This window comes from Oncorhynchus nerka, linkage group LG8, assembly GCF_034236695.1.
Source record: "Oncorhynchus nerka isolate Pitt River linkage group LG8, Oner_Uvic_2.0, whole genome shotgun sequence".
Lineage (NCBI taxonomy): Eukaryota > Metazoa > Chordata > Actinopteri > Salmoniformes > Salmonidae > Oncorhynchus > Oncorhynchus nerka.
The window spans coordinates 34,386,918-34,401,525 of NC_088403.1; the positions used below are offsets into that span (position 1 = coordinate 34,386,918).

Sequence of the window (14,608 nt, forward strand, 5' to 3'; positions counted from 1 at the left end):
TTGCCAGTGTAATATTTCCTTTCAACAGTCGCCCTGTAAAATGCATGCATTCTATATCAGACCAGTGACATTTCCTTAAATGACAATAAACAAGGGTTACCCACTTGGGAGGTTGTTGAAGTCATTCTTTCAGAACTAACCAATGAAAGTACCCAGACTTCCATTTATGGACATCAGCCGGCATGGCACGATCACTGGAGGGCCATGGGGGAGATGCTCTTTAAGGCCCAATGAAAGTAGTGACCTGAACCACATGCTGAGAGAGAACAAACTCAGCAGATGTGTGGAGGAGTGGTCCACCTCCTGCCTTAGTGGGATGTTTTATTAGGCTTCCTATGGAGCATAGGCTGTTGGGCACGTGCCAGGACTTGACAGTATCTTTATGCTATGGGATTTCAGAATGCAGTGTTAGACGTCTCTGAAGCCTCCTCCTTGTCATGGCGATGGTTCCCCACCTGCTCCGAATGGAAATGGCTCAGTTACTGTAACGGGCTGTGCTGCTTAGTGTGCAGCAAATTATGTAAGCCATTTCATCACGAGTTAAGTAAGGGTGTTTTCACACTTGTTCCCTTTCAGCCAGTTCTTGTGAACTCAGTTCGCAAAAAAAAAAGTACAGTGTGAACACTCCAAAGGAACTCAGACCCAATCAAAAAGAGCCCTGAAGCGAACCAAACTTGAGACTATCTGGAGAGGTGGTCTGAGTTCGTGGTCTGAGTTCGGTTCGCTTGAATTCCGGTTACTTTTTTTAGGACAATGTGAACGCAAAGCTCCCCAGGTTCGAGTTTCATTATTGAGTACGCACTCAAAGGGGGGCGGCAAGTAGCCTAGTGGTTAGAGCGTTGGACTGGTAACCGAAAGGTTGCAAGATCAAATCCAAATTTGTTGTTCCCTGAATAAGGCACTGTTCCTAGGCCATCATAGAAAATAAGAATTTGTTCTTACCTGACTTGCCTAGGATATTTTTTTTTTTTAAAGCCAAGGGCAGTTTGAGTACAAAGAGAACTGAGTTATTTTGCTTTTCTTTACCCCAGAATTCACTTTAAAGAAGACTGAGATTGGTTCTTTTAAAGTGGACGAAATGAAAACACCCTAATTTATTGGCAATTGAGGCGTATGGCGTATGGGAACAAGTAACATTATTCAACCACATTCCATGTTCAATGTTTTATATTCTCTGCCACAATTTGTCCAATTCGGGCATGAAGGCTCAAGTTTACATTAGGTATAGAGCTGAAGATGTAAGTAAGATGGATTTTCTGTATGTGCTTTAGCCTTATAGCTGGGGATGGCGGTGTCCCCCAGGGATGTGTTCTGGTGCACCTTGACATGTAGAAGAGGTGGAACCTGAGCCAGGTGGGTCACAGCTAGGCCTTCTAATCTCTCTGTAGGCCCGTAACACGCTACATGTAATTGATCATAATAAATCATTTGACATAATGCAGAGTGGAAATTGGCCGTGGAAGGAGGTCATAGGGGGATGGAGCAGGGATATGTTCAGTCCCATATAGGAATTCATCATGCAGCTTAAAAAAAACTAGTATCCACAGAAGGGGCTTGGGTTTCACGAGACCTGTGGGGGATTTGGGAGATTAAGCACATGTATGGATGTTAAGTTGCCGTCTTGCGTTATTCAGTTTCATTTCGAATTTCAGGTTCAATGACAGTGTTCATTCATGAATGAAAATGTGACACATTTTTCAAGTACAGAGTGTTTCTGGTTCATCTACTATGCTGTCACTTGCCGTGCTTGTGTTGAGGCCAAGCACACCAAATCCACTACAACTTTGTAACAACCTTTCCATAATGTTTCATTAGTGTCAAACAGCTTTACCGCAGCGTATTTACAACAACATTGTGTTTTTACTAGGATTCACTTGCCACAATTCACTAAAACTGTGAAGCTGACGTTCTCAGATTAATCTTTTCTTTGCCCATGCTCCGAGGAAGATCAAAGGTCAATGTTGAGTCAACCATGAGATCAGAAGCTGTGGGAGTGTAGCCTTGACTGTGGCTACAGCTGAGCATCCATCCTCAGGTTGACCAAACACAGGGAGGAGAAAGCAGTGTTAATCCACCCTGTCTTTGATGTCGGCCGTGGTGTTAGACGTTGTTTTTCTTTACCGCGGTGCTGGAGGTCAACACAGCTGCTGATTGAGGATGATTCCTTCTGATAGAGCAGCACAGAGGGTTTGTAGTCAGCTTCAGCAAGGGTAACATTTTAACACTCACACTTGGTTATGCCGTAGATGGGTGGCATTTGCCTGCAGGATTTGTGTGTTCGTTTGTGCCGTAACACCTAGCGATCATGAGAGTGCTCAGAGAACTCCCTGATTATGTTTTTTTAAATATTTGTTTTACCTGTCTAATAGACTGACACACAATTCAAATAAAATAAAATGAAATTGCATTGGTCGAGTAGACACATATTTCGCAGATGTTATCGCAGGTGTAGCAAAATGCTCATGTTCCTAGCTCCAACAGCGCAGTAATACCTAGCAATACAAAACAATATATGGAAATACCCCAAAATGTAAGAAATGAATTAAGAAATAGAGAAATATTAAAACAAGTTGTGTCAGAGTCTCGAATATTAATATATATGTACAGTGCCTTCAGAAAGTATTCACACCCCTTGACTTTTTACACATTTTGTTGTGTTACAAACTGGGATCAAAATATATTTGTCATTTTTTGTAAACGATCTAAACAAAATATTCTGTAATGTCAAAATGGAAGAAAAATGCTAACATTTGTAAAGAATATATGAAAACATAAAACACAATAAAAAAATAAAAAAAGTTGTTTATTTAACTAGGTAAGTCAGTTAAGAACAAAGTCTTATTTATAATGACCACCTACTGGAGAACAAGTGGGTTAACTGCCTTGCTCAGGGTCAGAACAACTGATTTTTACCTTGCTTTAACCACTAGGCTACCTGCCACCCCTAATATATATTTATTAGATAAGAATTCAACCCCCTGAGTCAATACATGTTAGAATCACCTTTGGCAGTGATTACAGCTACCATGCTGTGTTGTCATGTGTTGCTGCCTTGCTATGTTGTTGTCTTAGATCTCTCTTTATGTAGTGTTGTGTTGTCTCTCTTGTTGTGATGTGTGTTTTGTCCTATATTTATATTGTATTTATTTATTTATTTTAATCCCAGGCCCCTGTCCCCGCAGGAGGCCTTTTGCCTTTTGATAGGCCGTCATTGTATTAACTGACTTGCCTAGTTAAATAAAGGTTCAATAAAATAAAATAGCTGTGAGTCTTTCTGGGTAAGTCTTTAAGAGCTTTGACACCTGAGTTGTACAATGTTTGCACATTATTCTTTTTAAATTCTTCAAGCTGGTTATTGATCATTGCTAGGCAGCCTTCTTCAAGTCTTGCCATATATTTTCAAGCCGATTTAAGTCAAAACTGTAACTAAGCCACTCAATGTCATCTTGGTAAGCAACTCCAGTGTATATTTGGCCTTGTGCTTTTGGTTATTGTCCTGCTGACAGGTGAATTTGTCTCCCAGTGTCTGTTGGAAAGCAGACTGAACCAGGTTTTCCTCTAGGATTTTGCCTGTGCTTAGCTCTATTCCGTTTATTTTTATCATAAAAATATCCCTAGTTGGTGCTGATGACAAGCATACCCATAACATGATGCAGCCACCGCCATGCTTGAAAATATAAAGATTGGGTACTCAGTGATGCTCCAAACATAACAGTTTGTATTCAGGACATGAAGTTAATTTATTTGCCACATTTTCTTCAGTTTTACTTTAGTGCCTTGTTGCAAACAGGATGCATGTTTTGGAATATTTTTTATTCTGTACAAGCTTCCTTCTTTTCACTCTGTCAATTAGGTTAGTATTGTGGAGTAACTACAATGTTGTTGATCCATATCACAGCCATTAACCTCTGTAACTGTTTTAACGTTCCCGTTGGCCTCATGGTGAAATTCCTGAGCATTTTCCTTCCTCTCCGGCAACTGAGTTAGGAGGGTGACCTGTATCTTTGTAGTGACTTGGTGTATTGATACACCATCCAAAGTGTAATTAATAACTTCACCATGCTCAAAGGTATATTCAATCTGTGCTTTATTTTTATTTTTTTAACCTTTCTATCAATAGGTGCCCTTCTTTGCGAGGCATTTGAAATCCTCCCTGGTCATTGTGGTTGAATCTGTGTTTGAAATTCACTGCTCGACTGAGGGACCTTACAGATAATTGCATGTGTGTGGTACAAAGATGAGATAGTCATTCAAAAATCATGTTTAACACTACTATTGCACACAGAGCGAGTCTATGCAACTTATTTGACTTGTTAAGCAAATGTTTACTCCTGAACTTATTTAGGCTTGCCATAACAAATGGGTTGAATTCTTATTGACTCAAGACATTTCAGTTTTTCATTTGTAATTAATTTGTAAAGATTTCTAAAAACATAATAAAGTTGTTTGCCAACGCCATATAAAATCCACAGAAGAAGACTGAACTAGGAGAGATGACTAGAAACTAACTAGGTTTCCACTTTTATCTGTGTATACAATTTTGGGGTAGAGAACACATGATTTTGTGTGACTCAAAATGGGTTGATATTACAAAGATCCAAAGATCCAGCAAAAACATACCTTGTACATTTCAGGCAAAATAACAACCCAATGTTGATATCTCAGGACAAATTGGCTAGCAAAAGCAAGCTAGATAGCTAAATATCCATGTTTCGTATGTGTTTCAACCTGTCCCCAAATTAACATATATGGTTCGGAGTTCGTTTTCATATTTCAACCTGTATGTCCTGATCGCTTCTGGTGTGGATGGACAAAATCAACATGCACACGGACACACTCGTGTGCCAGGTATAGACACCATGTCAGGGGCCAAGCCAAATTTCTTCAGCCTCCTGAGGTTGAAGAGGGCTGTTGCGCCTTCTTCACCACACTGTCTGTCTGGATGGGCCATTCCAGGTTGTCAGTGATGTGCACGCCGAAGGACTTGAAGATTTTTACCCTCTCCATCAGATTGTTGTTGACTTCTCTACTAATTGGGAAGCTGCCATTGGATATGTATTTCCTAGAAATGAAGGGGTATATTTCAATGGGATCTAGCTCCTGCCATCCAGGACCTCTGTACCAGGCGGTGTTAGAGGAAGGCCCTAAAAATTGTCAAAATCTCCAGCCACGGCCTCCCGGGTGGCGCAGTGGTTAAGGGCGCTGTACTGCAGCGCCAGCTGTGCCACCAGAGACTCTGGGTTTGCGCCCAGGCTCTGTCGTAACCGGCCGCGACCGGGAGGTCCGTGGGGCGACGCACATTTGGCCCAGCGCCGTCCGGGTTAGGGAGGGTTAGGCCGGTAGGGATATCCTTGTCTCATCGCGCATCAGCGACTCCTGTGGCGGGCCGGGCGCAGTGCAAGCTAACCGAGGTTGCCAGGTGCACAGTGTTTCCTCCGACACATTGGTGTGGCTGGCTTCCGGGTTGGATGCGCGCTGTGTTAAGAAGCAGTGCGGCTTGGTTGGGTTGTGTAACGGAGGACGCAAGACTTTCAACCTTGAGTTGTAGCGATGAGACAAGATAGTAGCTCCTAACAATTGGATACCACGAAATTGGGGAGAAAAAGGGGTCAAATTCAAAAACAAAACAAAACAACAAAAAAATTAACAAAAAAACATCTCCAGCCACCCAAGTCATAGACTGTTCTCTCTGCTACCGCACGGCAAGCGGTACGGATGCACCGCTTGCCGGGAACCAACAGGACCCTGAACAGCTTCTACACCCAAGCCATAAGACTGCTAAATAGTTAGTTAAATAGTTAACTAAATAGCTACCCAGACTATCTGCATTGACCCCTTTTTGCACAAACTTGTTTGAATCATCACATAGGCTGCTGCTACTGTTTACTATCTGTCACTCTATTCCTAGTTGTATGTACATGTCTACCTCAATCACCTCGTACCCCTGCACATCCACTCAGTACTGGTACCCCGGTATACAGCCAAGGTATCGTTACTTATTACTTTCATTATTATGTGTTTTACTTTTCTGTTATTTCTCTATTTTCTTTCTTTCTGCATTGTTGGGAAAGGCCCGTAAGCATTTCACTTTTAGTCTACACCTGTTGTTTACGAAGAATGTGACGAATAAAATGTCATTTGATTTGATTTGGCATAGCATAAACCACAGTGTATTGCTGAGGTAAACACCTGAGATCATGATTTAATTATGGAGTGAACAACAACAGCCTACGGAGCTCCAGGTTATTATAACAACTATAAACATGATATTTTAAGCAATCAAATTATGCATGAGTGTGGTTTTACATGAGAATAGTTAAGGTTAGTGATTTGTGGGCCTGGGGATTTGTGAGTAAAGGAGAAGGGGAAATGTGCCGGTCTGAATTATCTACCTTGACGTTAAATACCTGCGACTTTATCTCGATTTACTCAGAGCAAACAAACATTTCATATTTTGTGTTTGTTGGATTTATCTGATGTGAGCGATGTTGATTGGAATTCTGTTTATACAGAACGTGACAAAATCTAACAAACACTTTGTCCACACATAAAGTGGCACTCACTCACACACACACACTCACAACATATTGCTTCTACCATAAGTGTACGGATTATGACTTAACATGTGCAATAGAGAACTACTATGCATGTGTACTTTTCTGGTTCAATGGCCTCATTTGCTTAAATGCAGCCTTTGTCTGTAATATCATTGTTTTAAGAAGAGAACAAAAGAGCAGAGATGCCCCTCTGCTATTTCCTAGTAATTTGCAGAACACTGGCTCTATTGTTTTATTATGGAGTGGTGGCTCCTTACCAACCCACTAACATTTAATATTAGTTCAGATTGCGATCTGAGCCCGTGGATATCAAGCGTCTCAGAGTAGGAAATGGCCCCAAAGTATGGTTCTACAGTACTTTTACGCATAGGAGTAAGAGCATGTTATCAACATTCCTGTGACATAAAAGTAGTCGTATCTCAGGGTGTATTTACAGCACAGGAGAATGGTCTTGCAAAACACAATATCTAACCTTTAACCTTAGGAGTTGGAAAGCACAATACAGACATAGCATAGTGGGCTAACATTTAAGTGTAGGCTAGATTACTGTGAACAAATAAACACACCATATTATTTCATATTATTTATTTTGTTTATTGTAAGAGAGTAATATTCTTCCTGCAAGCGCAAAACCTTTATTTTTAATTGTGTCTTCTCCCGTTCCAGCTGAGCAATGTCCTTCTCGTGGTTTGTTGGAACGCTTGTGAAAATGGACAGACCAAGGCACAGCGTGATTAGAGTTCCACATCTTTTATTTGCAGTGAAACTTAACAAAACAATAAACAAACAACGAACCATTACTTACGTGGTGCAACAAACCAGGTGGGAACAGGCACACCTTAAGTATGATCCCCAATTAGAGACAACGAACATCAGCTGCCTCTAATTGGGAACCATACTAAGAGCACCAACATAAAAAGGAAAAGACTAGAACACCCCCTAGTCACGCCCTGACCTACAACACCATAGAGAACCCAAAGGGCTGTCTATGGTCAGGGCGTGACAGTGGATGGGTGTCCTGCAGCAACAGCGAGATGTAGGGCCCCTCAGACGCTGTGCCAGAAGCTGGAGCGAGAGATGCGCTGCAACAAGATAATTATTGTTTTCCGTTTAGCATACTTATGGCCAATAAAAATAGTTTGTTAAGCAAAATATAATGCGAATAAAAAGTGTTTGAAATTGAACAGTAAGCTTAAATCCTACTTATTGTCCTGCTTGTTGACCCTCAAAAGCGCACCAGCTTGGCCCTCTCCAATGCACAAGCTGGTCACATTTGAGCGACACAGATAGTTAAACACACATTCAGCTATGGCACTGAGGGGTTTAGGTGGAGGGCCACCTCCTGAATGCAGAGAATTACCCATAAGACAACAAAATAGTCTATTTTACAGTGTGCATGAGGTAGCAACTTTACTCAACTTTTTACAATTGGCCAACACCATTATAATTATATTTTATGACGAGTACATATTAATATGACAACACAAACAAGACATCGAATAGCCTACAAAACAAACATCATAACGCTATGTTGATAGGCCTGTAATTGGTTTGAGATTAATGTTGCTTAAACACATCAGTCTTGTTTTCGGAAATGTGTAATCTGCTCAGTGTGCCCTTTTTCTACTTGAAAAACTACAAAACGTCATCACACTTTCCCTTAATGGACCTTCTCATGACTTAAAAACGTTCTGAGATCAACTCATCGCTGAAAGTAGGAAAGAGACGCTTGATAACTACCTTTTATGTCATACTCTGAGCGGTGAGTAAATTAGGTCACAGTCATACTTTTATCTCAATAACCTTGGAGTAATTCTGAGACGCTTGATTACAATAATTCTCAGCATGCTTGAAATGGTTTGTTTTTACATTTACATTTTGGTCAGTCTGAAGACGCTCTTATCCAGACCGACTTAGTCCGTGCATTGACCAAGGTAGATAAACAACAACATATCACAGTCATAGCAAGACAAAATAATATTCTGTAACCGTTACGGACAATGTTATTGTAGAATGGCGCCAACAGTGAGGGCCGCCTGCTTCTAGTCCTTAGGAAACTTTGCAGTATTTTGTTTTTATATGTATTATTTATTACATTGTTAGCCCAGAAAATCTTAAGTGTATTACATACAGCCTGGAAGAACTATTGGATATCAGAGCGATGTCAACTTACCAGCACTACGACCAGGAATACGACTTACCTGAGGCGGATACTTTGTCCGAACCACCCAGGGCATTGGAACTGAATCCAGAGGTTGACCCAAAACAACGTTGCTGCAGAAGAGGTAGACGGAACGACCTTCTGGTCAGATTTCGGAGGCGCACACACCACCCACTGCTTCCGAGTATATTACTCGCTAATGTCCGGTCTCTAGATAACAAGGTAGGCGAAATTAGGACAAGGGTTGCTTTGCAGAGAGACATCAGGGATTGTAACATACTCTGTTTACGGACACATTGTCACGCCCTGGTCTAAGTATTTTGTGTTTTCTTTATTATTTTGGTCAGGCCAGGGTGTGACATGGGTTATTTATGTGGTGTGTTTTGTCTTGGGGTTTTTTGTAGGTCATGGGATTGTGGTTAGTGGGGTTGTCTAGAATAGTCTATGGCTGCCTGGAGTGGTTCTCAATCAGAGGCAGGTGTTTATCGTTGTCTCTGATTGGGAACCATATTTAGGCAGCCATATTCTTTGAGTGTTTCGTGGGTGATTGTTCCTGTATCTGTGTTTGTTGCACCAGATAGGGCTGTTTTGGTTTTTCACGTTACGTTTATTGTTTTTGTATTTTTCATTACCATCTTTATTAAAAATGTCTAAAGATAACCGCGCTGCATTTTGGTCCGCCTCTCTTTCAACAGAAGAATCCCGTTACACACATGGCTCTCTCGGGATATGCTGTCAGAATCAGTACAGCCACCGGGATTCTTTGTGCGTCGCGTCGACAGAAATAAACATCTCTCTGGGAAGAAGAAGGGCGGGGGTGTATGTTTCATGATTAACAACTCATGGTGCAATTGTAACAACATACAGGAACTCAAGTCCTGTTTTTCACCTGACATAAAATTCCTCACAATTAAATGCCGACTGTATTATCTCCCAAGATAATTCTCATCGGTTATTGTCACAGCCATGTATATCCCCCTCAAGCCGATACAACAACGGCCCTCAAGGAACTTCAACTGGACTCTATGCAAACTGGAAACCATATATCCTGAGACTGCCTTTATTGTAGCTGGGAATTTAACAAAGCACATTTGAGAACAATATTGATTGTAGCACGCATGCTGGCAAAACTCTGGACCACTGCTACTCTAACCTCCATGATGCATACAAGGCCCTTCTCCGCCCTCCCTTCAACAAACCTGACCACGACTCCATTTTGCTCCTCCCTTCCTATAGACAGAAACTCAAAAAGGATATACCCATGACAAGGACTATTCAACGCTGGTATGACCAATCACAATCCACTCTTCAAGATTGTTTTGATCACGCAGACTGGGACATGTTCTGGATGTCTCAGAGAATAATAACGATTTATGTGTTGATTCAGTGAGTGTTTATAAGGAAGTGCATAGGAGATGTTGTTCCCACTGTGACTATTAAAACCTGCCCTAACCAGAAATCGTGGATAGATGGCGGCATTCGCAGCAAAACTGAAAGCACAAACTACCGCATTTAAACATAGAAAGTTGACTGGGAATATGGCTGAATAGAAACAGTGTAGTTATGTCCTCCGCGGCAATCAAACAAGCAAAATGTCAGTTTAGAAACAAAGTGGAGTAGCAATTCAATGGCTCAGACACGAGAAGTATGTGGCAGGGACTACAGACAGTCACGGACTACAAAAACAAAACCAGCCATGTCACGGACACCGACGTCTTGCTTCCAGACAAATTAAACATCTTCTTTGCCCGCATTGAGGATAATACAGGGCCACCGACACGGCCCGCTACCAAGGACTGTGGTACTTCTCCGTGGCCAATGTGAGTAAGACATTTAAATGTGTTTACCATCACAAGGCTGCAGGCCCAGACGGCATCCCTAGCCACGTCCTCTGAGCATGCGCAGTTTACGGACATATTAAATCTCTCCCTATCCCAGTCTGCTGTCCCCACATGCTTCAAGATGGCCACCATTGTTCCTGTACCCAAGAAGGCAAAGGTAACTGAACTAAATGACTATTGCCCCATAGCACTCACTTCTGTCATCCTGAAGTGCTTTGAGAGACTAGTCAAGGATCATAGTACCCTCCAAACTCATCATTAAGCTTGAGGCCCTGGGTCTCAACCCCGCACTGTGCAATTGGGTCCTGGACTTCCTGATGGGCTGCCTTCAGTTGGTGAAGATAGGAAACAACATCTCCACTTCACTGATCCTCAACACTGGGGCCCCACAAGGGTGCATGCTTAGCCCCCTCCTGTACTTCTTGTTCACTCATGACTGTATGGCCATGCATGCTTCCAACTCAATCATCAAGTTTGCAGACAACACAACAGTAGTAGGCTTGATTACCAACAACGTCGAGACAGTCTATACAGAGGAGGTGAGGGCACTCGGAGTGTGGTGTCAGGAAAACAACCTCTCACTCAACGTCAACAAAACAAAGGAGATGATCATGGACTTTAGGAAACACCCCAAAACAAAGGAGATGATCGTGGACTTTAGGAAACACCCCCCTATCCACATCAACGGGAGAGCAGTGGAGAAGGTGGAAAGTTTTACGTTCCTCTGCATACACATACACACTTATTCCATTCCTTTACTTAGATTGTGTGTATTAGGTAGTTGTTGTGGAATTGTTAGATTACTTGCTGCACTGTCGGAACTAGAAGCACAAGAATTTCGCTACACTTGCAATAACATCTGCTAACCATGTGTATGTGACCAATAACATTTTATTTGATTTTAAGTGTTCTGTTGGTTTATTTAGTAGGTTATATTATTGTGAAGAGCATCACTGCTAGTTTAATGCTTTTGAAAAGTGAACATAACTACAGTGCATTTGGAAAGTGATCAGACTACTTGTCTTCCTCCACATTTTGTTACAGTACGTTACAGCCTTATTCTAAAAAATATATATATTTAAAATCTTCAGCAATCAACACACAATATTTTTAGAAATGTTTGCACATTTATTAAAAATCATAAACAGAAATAGCTTATTTACACAAGTATTCAGACACTTTGCTATGTAACTCGGCTCAGGTGCATCCTGTTTCAATTGATCATCCTTGAGATGTTTCCACAACTTGAGTGTAATCCACCTGTGGTATTGTCACGTTCTGACCTTAGTTCCTTTGTTTTGTCTTTATTTTAGTATGGTCAGGGCGTGAGTTGGGGTGGGCAGTCTATGTTTGTTTTTCTATGTTGGTTTCTGTGTTCGGCCTAGTATGGTTCTCAATCAGAGGCAGGTGTCATTAGTTGTCTCTGATTGAGAATCATACTTAGGGAGCCTTTTTCCACCTGTGTTTTGTGGGTGTTTATTTTCTGTTCTGTGTTTTGTTGCACCGTTCAGGACTGTTCGTTTGTCGTGTATTGTTTTGGTTTCAGTATTCATTCTTTATTACATTACAATGAATACTTACCACGCTGCACCTTGGTCCTCTCTTTCTCCCGACGACAACCGTTACAGGTATATGAAATTGATTGGACATGATTTGGAAAGGAACCTGTCTATATAAGGTCCCACTGTTGACAATGCATGTCAGAGCAAAAACCAAGCCATGAGGTCGAAGGAATTGTCCATAGAGCTCTGAGACAGAATTGTATTGAGGCACAGATCTGGGGATGGGTACTAAAACATTTATGCAGATTTGAAGGTCCTCAAGAACACAGTGGCATCCATCATTCTTAAATAGAAGAAGTTTGGAACCACCAAGATTCTTCCTAGAGCTGGCCGCCCTGCCAAACTGAGCAGTTGGGGAGAAGGGCCTTGTTCAGGGGGGTTACCAAGAATCCAATGGTCACTGTGACAGCGCTCTAAAGTTCCTCTGTAGAGATGAAAGAACCTTCCATAAGGACAACCATCTTTGCAGCACTCCAGATCAATGCCACTCCTCAGTTAAAGGCACATGACAGCCCACTTTGAGTTTGCCAAATGGCACCTTAAGACTCTCAGACCTTGAGAAACAAGATCCTCTGGTCTGATGAAATCAAGATTGAACTCTTTGGCCTGAATGCCAAGCGTCATGTCTGGAGGAAACCTGGCATCATCCCTACGGTGGCAGCATCATGCATTAATGCAAATGAATTACTTAAAAATCATACAATGTGATTTCCTAGATTTTTGTTTTAAATTCCGTCTCTCACAGTTGAAGTGTACCTATTATAAAAAATTACAGACCTCTAGCTTTGTAAGTAGGAAAACCTGCAAAATCGGCAGTGTATCAAATACTTGTTCTCCCCACTGTGTATATATATATATACATTTGCAAACATTTCTAAAAAACAGTTTTTGCTTTGTCATGATGGGGTATTGTGTGTAGATATATGGGGGGACAATTGAATTATTTTCTGCTGTAATGTAACAAAATGTGGAAAAAGTCAAGGGGTCTGAATGCACTGTACACGTGACGGATGGGAACAATAATGAACATTATGTTATGTACATTATGTTGCAATCTTCAGTTGGCACCTCTCTCCTATAATAAGGCTTGGAAAAGTATTATTGTGCTTACCCTGAGAACATCTGGATATAAAGTATTTTCAATGTCCAGAAAAGATGTATTTTCACCTTTCATTTATCACCTAAAATGCACCTGATTTCAATGTACGGAAAATGCTTATTTTCTTCTTTAATTCAAGCACCTAAATTGCACCTAATGTCAACATCTGGAAAATACGCTTTTCAACTTCATTTTGCTAAAAATTTGTTGACAAAAAAAGGTCACAATGGACCAGAATGCTAAGAATGACATCTCAACCAAATTCATCACACAAAAATGTAGGCTATTACATAACTGAATGAGTAAAAACGGTGTCTAAAGAACTTTAAAGGTGCCCTGCAATACACGAATGTGTAAAAAGTCTCACTTTATTACCTGGTTAATCCCAACATGTATCAAAAGAATGGGGGATATTTTGAGTCCTTTTTCTAAATAGTTTTTATGCTAGTATCTAAGTGTTTGTTTGAGCAAACGGCCCCTTTTTCGCCAAGATTAACATTTCATATGATCTTTCCTGACAGAGGATTTTCTTTCAGAGGCCCCTTGAAGGATAACCAAAAAAGGACATTCTGCAAGTGAGTTTTGGCTGCTTCGATTTTTTTGTGGTATTACTTTAATGTCGGCATTTATTTCTTCACTTTTTTAACGAAATGATGGACTGAGTTTTTGACTTTTGACATCGTGTTTTTTTTTTCACTGACAAGTTTGGCCAGAATGAATTTTTAAATACATAGGCTTGGTAGCTCTTGGACCAGACTACGGACAATGCATAGGGCTCTCCAGCGGTAAACATTATGAGAGATGTGTGCGATTATGTTTTGAAGGGAGGGGCTTACGCTTTGTAGTAGCCTATTATTGAATACTGTGGAGCAGACCGATCCGAAGGCAGATTCTATCTCTTTACATTGACTGGCCTGCTTCGTGGTTGTTTGCTACCCAGGTGAATCAACAATAGTTTACTTTGTGAACTCAATAGGTAAGTTTTGCGCCTCAGAAATTGTTTGTGTTGTTTATCTAACTTGGTGAAATTTGTGTAGCGCGCACGAACGTAGTGCTTATGTTTACAACTTGTGCAATGCTCTTTTGGGGCTACGCAATGCTGCAATTTATTATGTCATTTTAAAAATATAGATTTTTACAGCAAACTGCACACCAGCAGATTCCTAATAACTTTTTCAAAAACTAAATTTAAACTATAAAGAATTAAAGAGTTCATGTAGATTAGTTGTGCATGACAATGAAATGTGGTTGTTATCGAGTATAATATGTTTCATTATATGGCAAATCACTTTACAAAACCTATTACCGATCTGGATGTGAATTCTGGAATGTCCCCTCAGTCCCTACCCGCCCCATGCCATAGATTCTTATCAGACAAATATGAGGAG

General features: G+C 41.0%; 1 protein-coding gene across 8 annotated transcripts in view; it reads left to right on the top strand.

The window, feature by feature from the left end:
* Window positions 1-13,897: 13,897 nt before the first annotated feature.
* Window positions 13,898-14,608, top strand: part of LOC115133173 (non-muscle caldesmon-like) — a 56,324-nt gene continuing 55,613 nt past the window's right edge. For 3 of the 8 annotated variants that reach the window (XR_003864174.2, XM_029666127.2, XM_029666129.2), the window contains exon 1: window positions 13,903-14,196. The gene's annotated coding sequence lies outside the window, so the exon portion shown is untranslated. Of the gene's footprint in view, window positions 14,197-14,608 lie in introns of all 8 variants that reach the window. The other 5 variants (XM_029666132.2, XR_003864173.2, XM_029666130.2 and 2 more) reach the window with 5 other exon arrangements.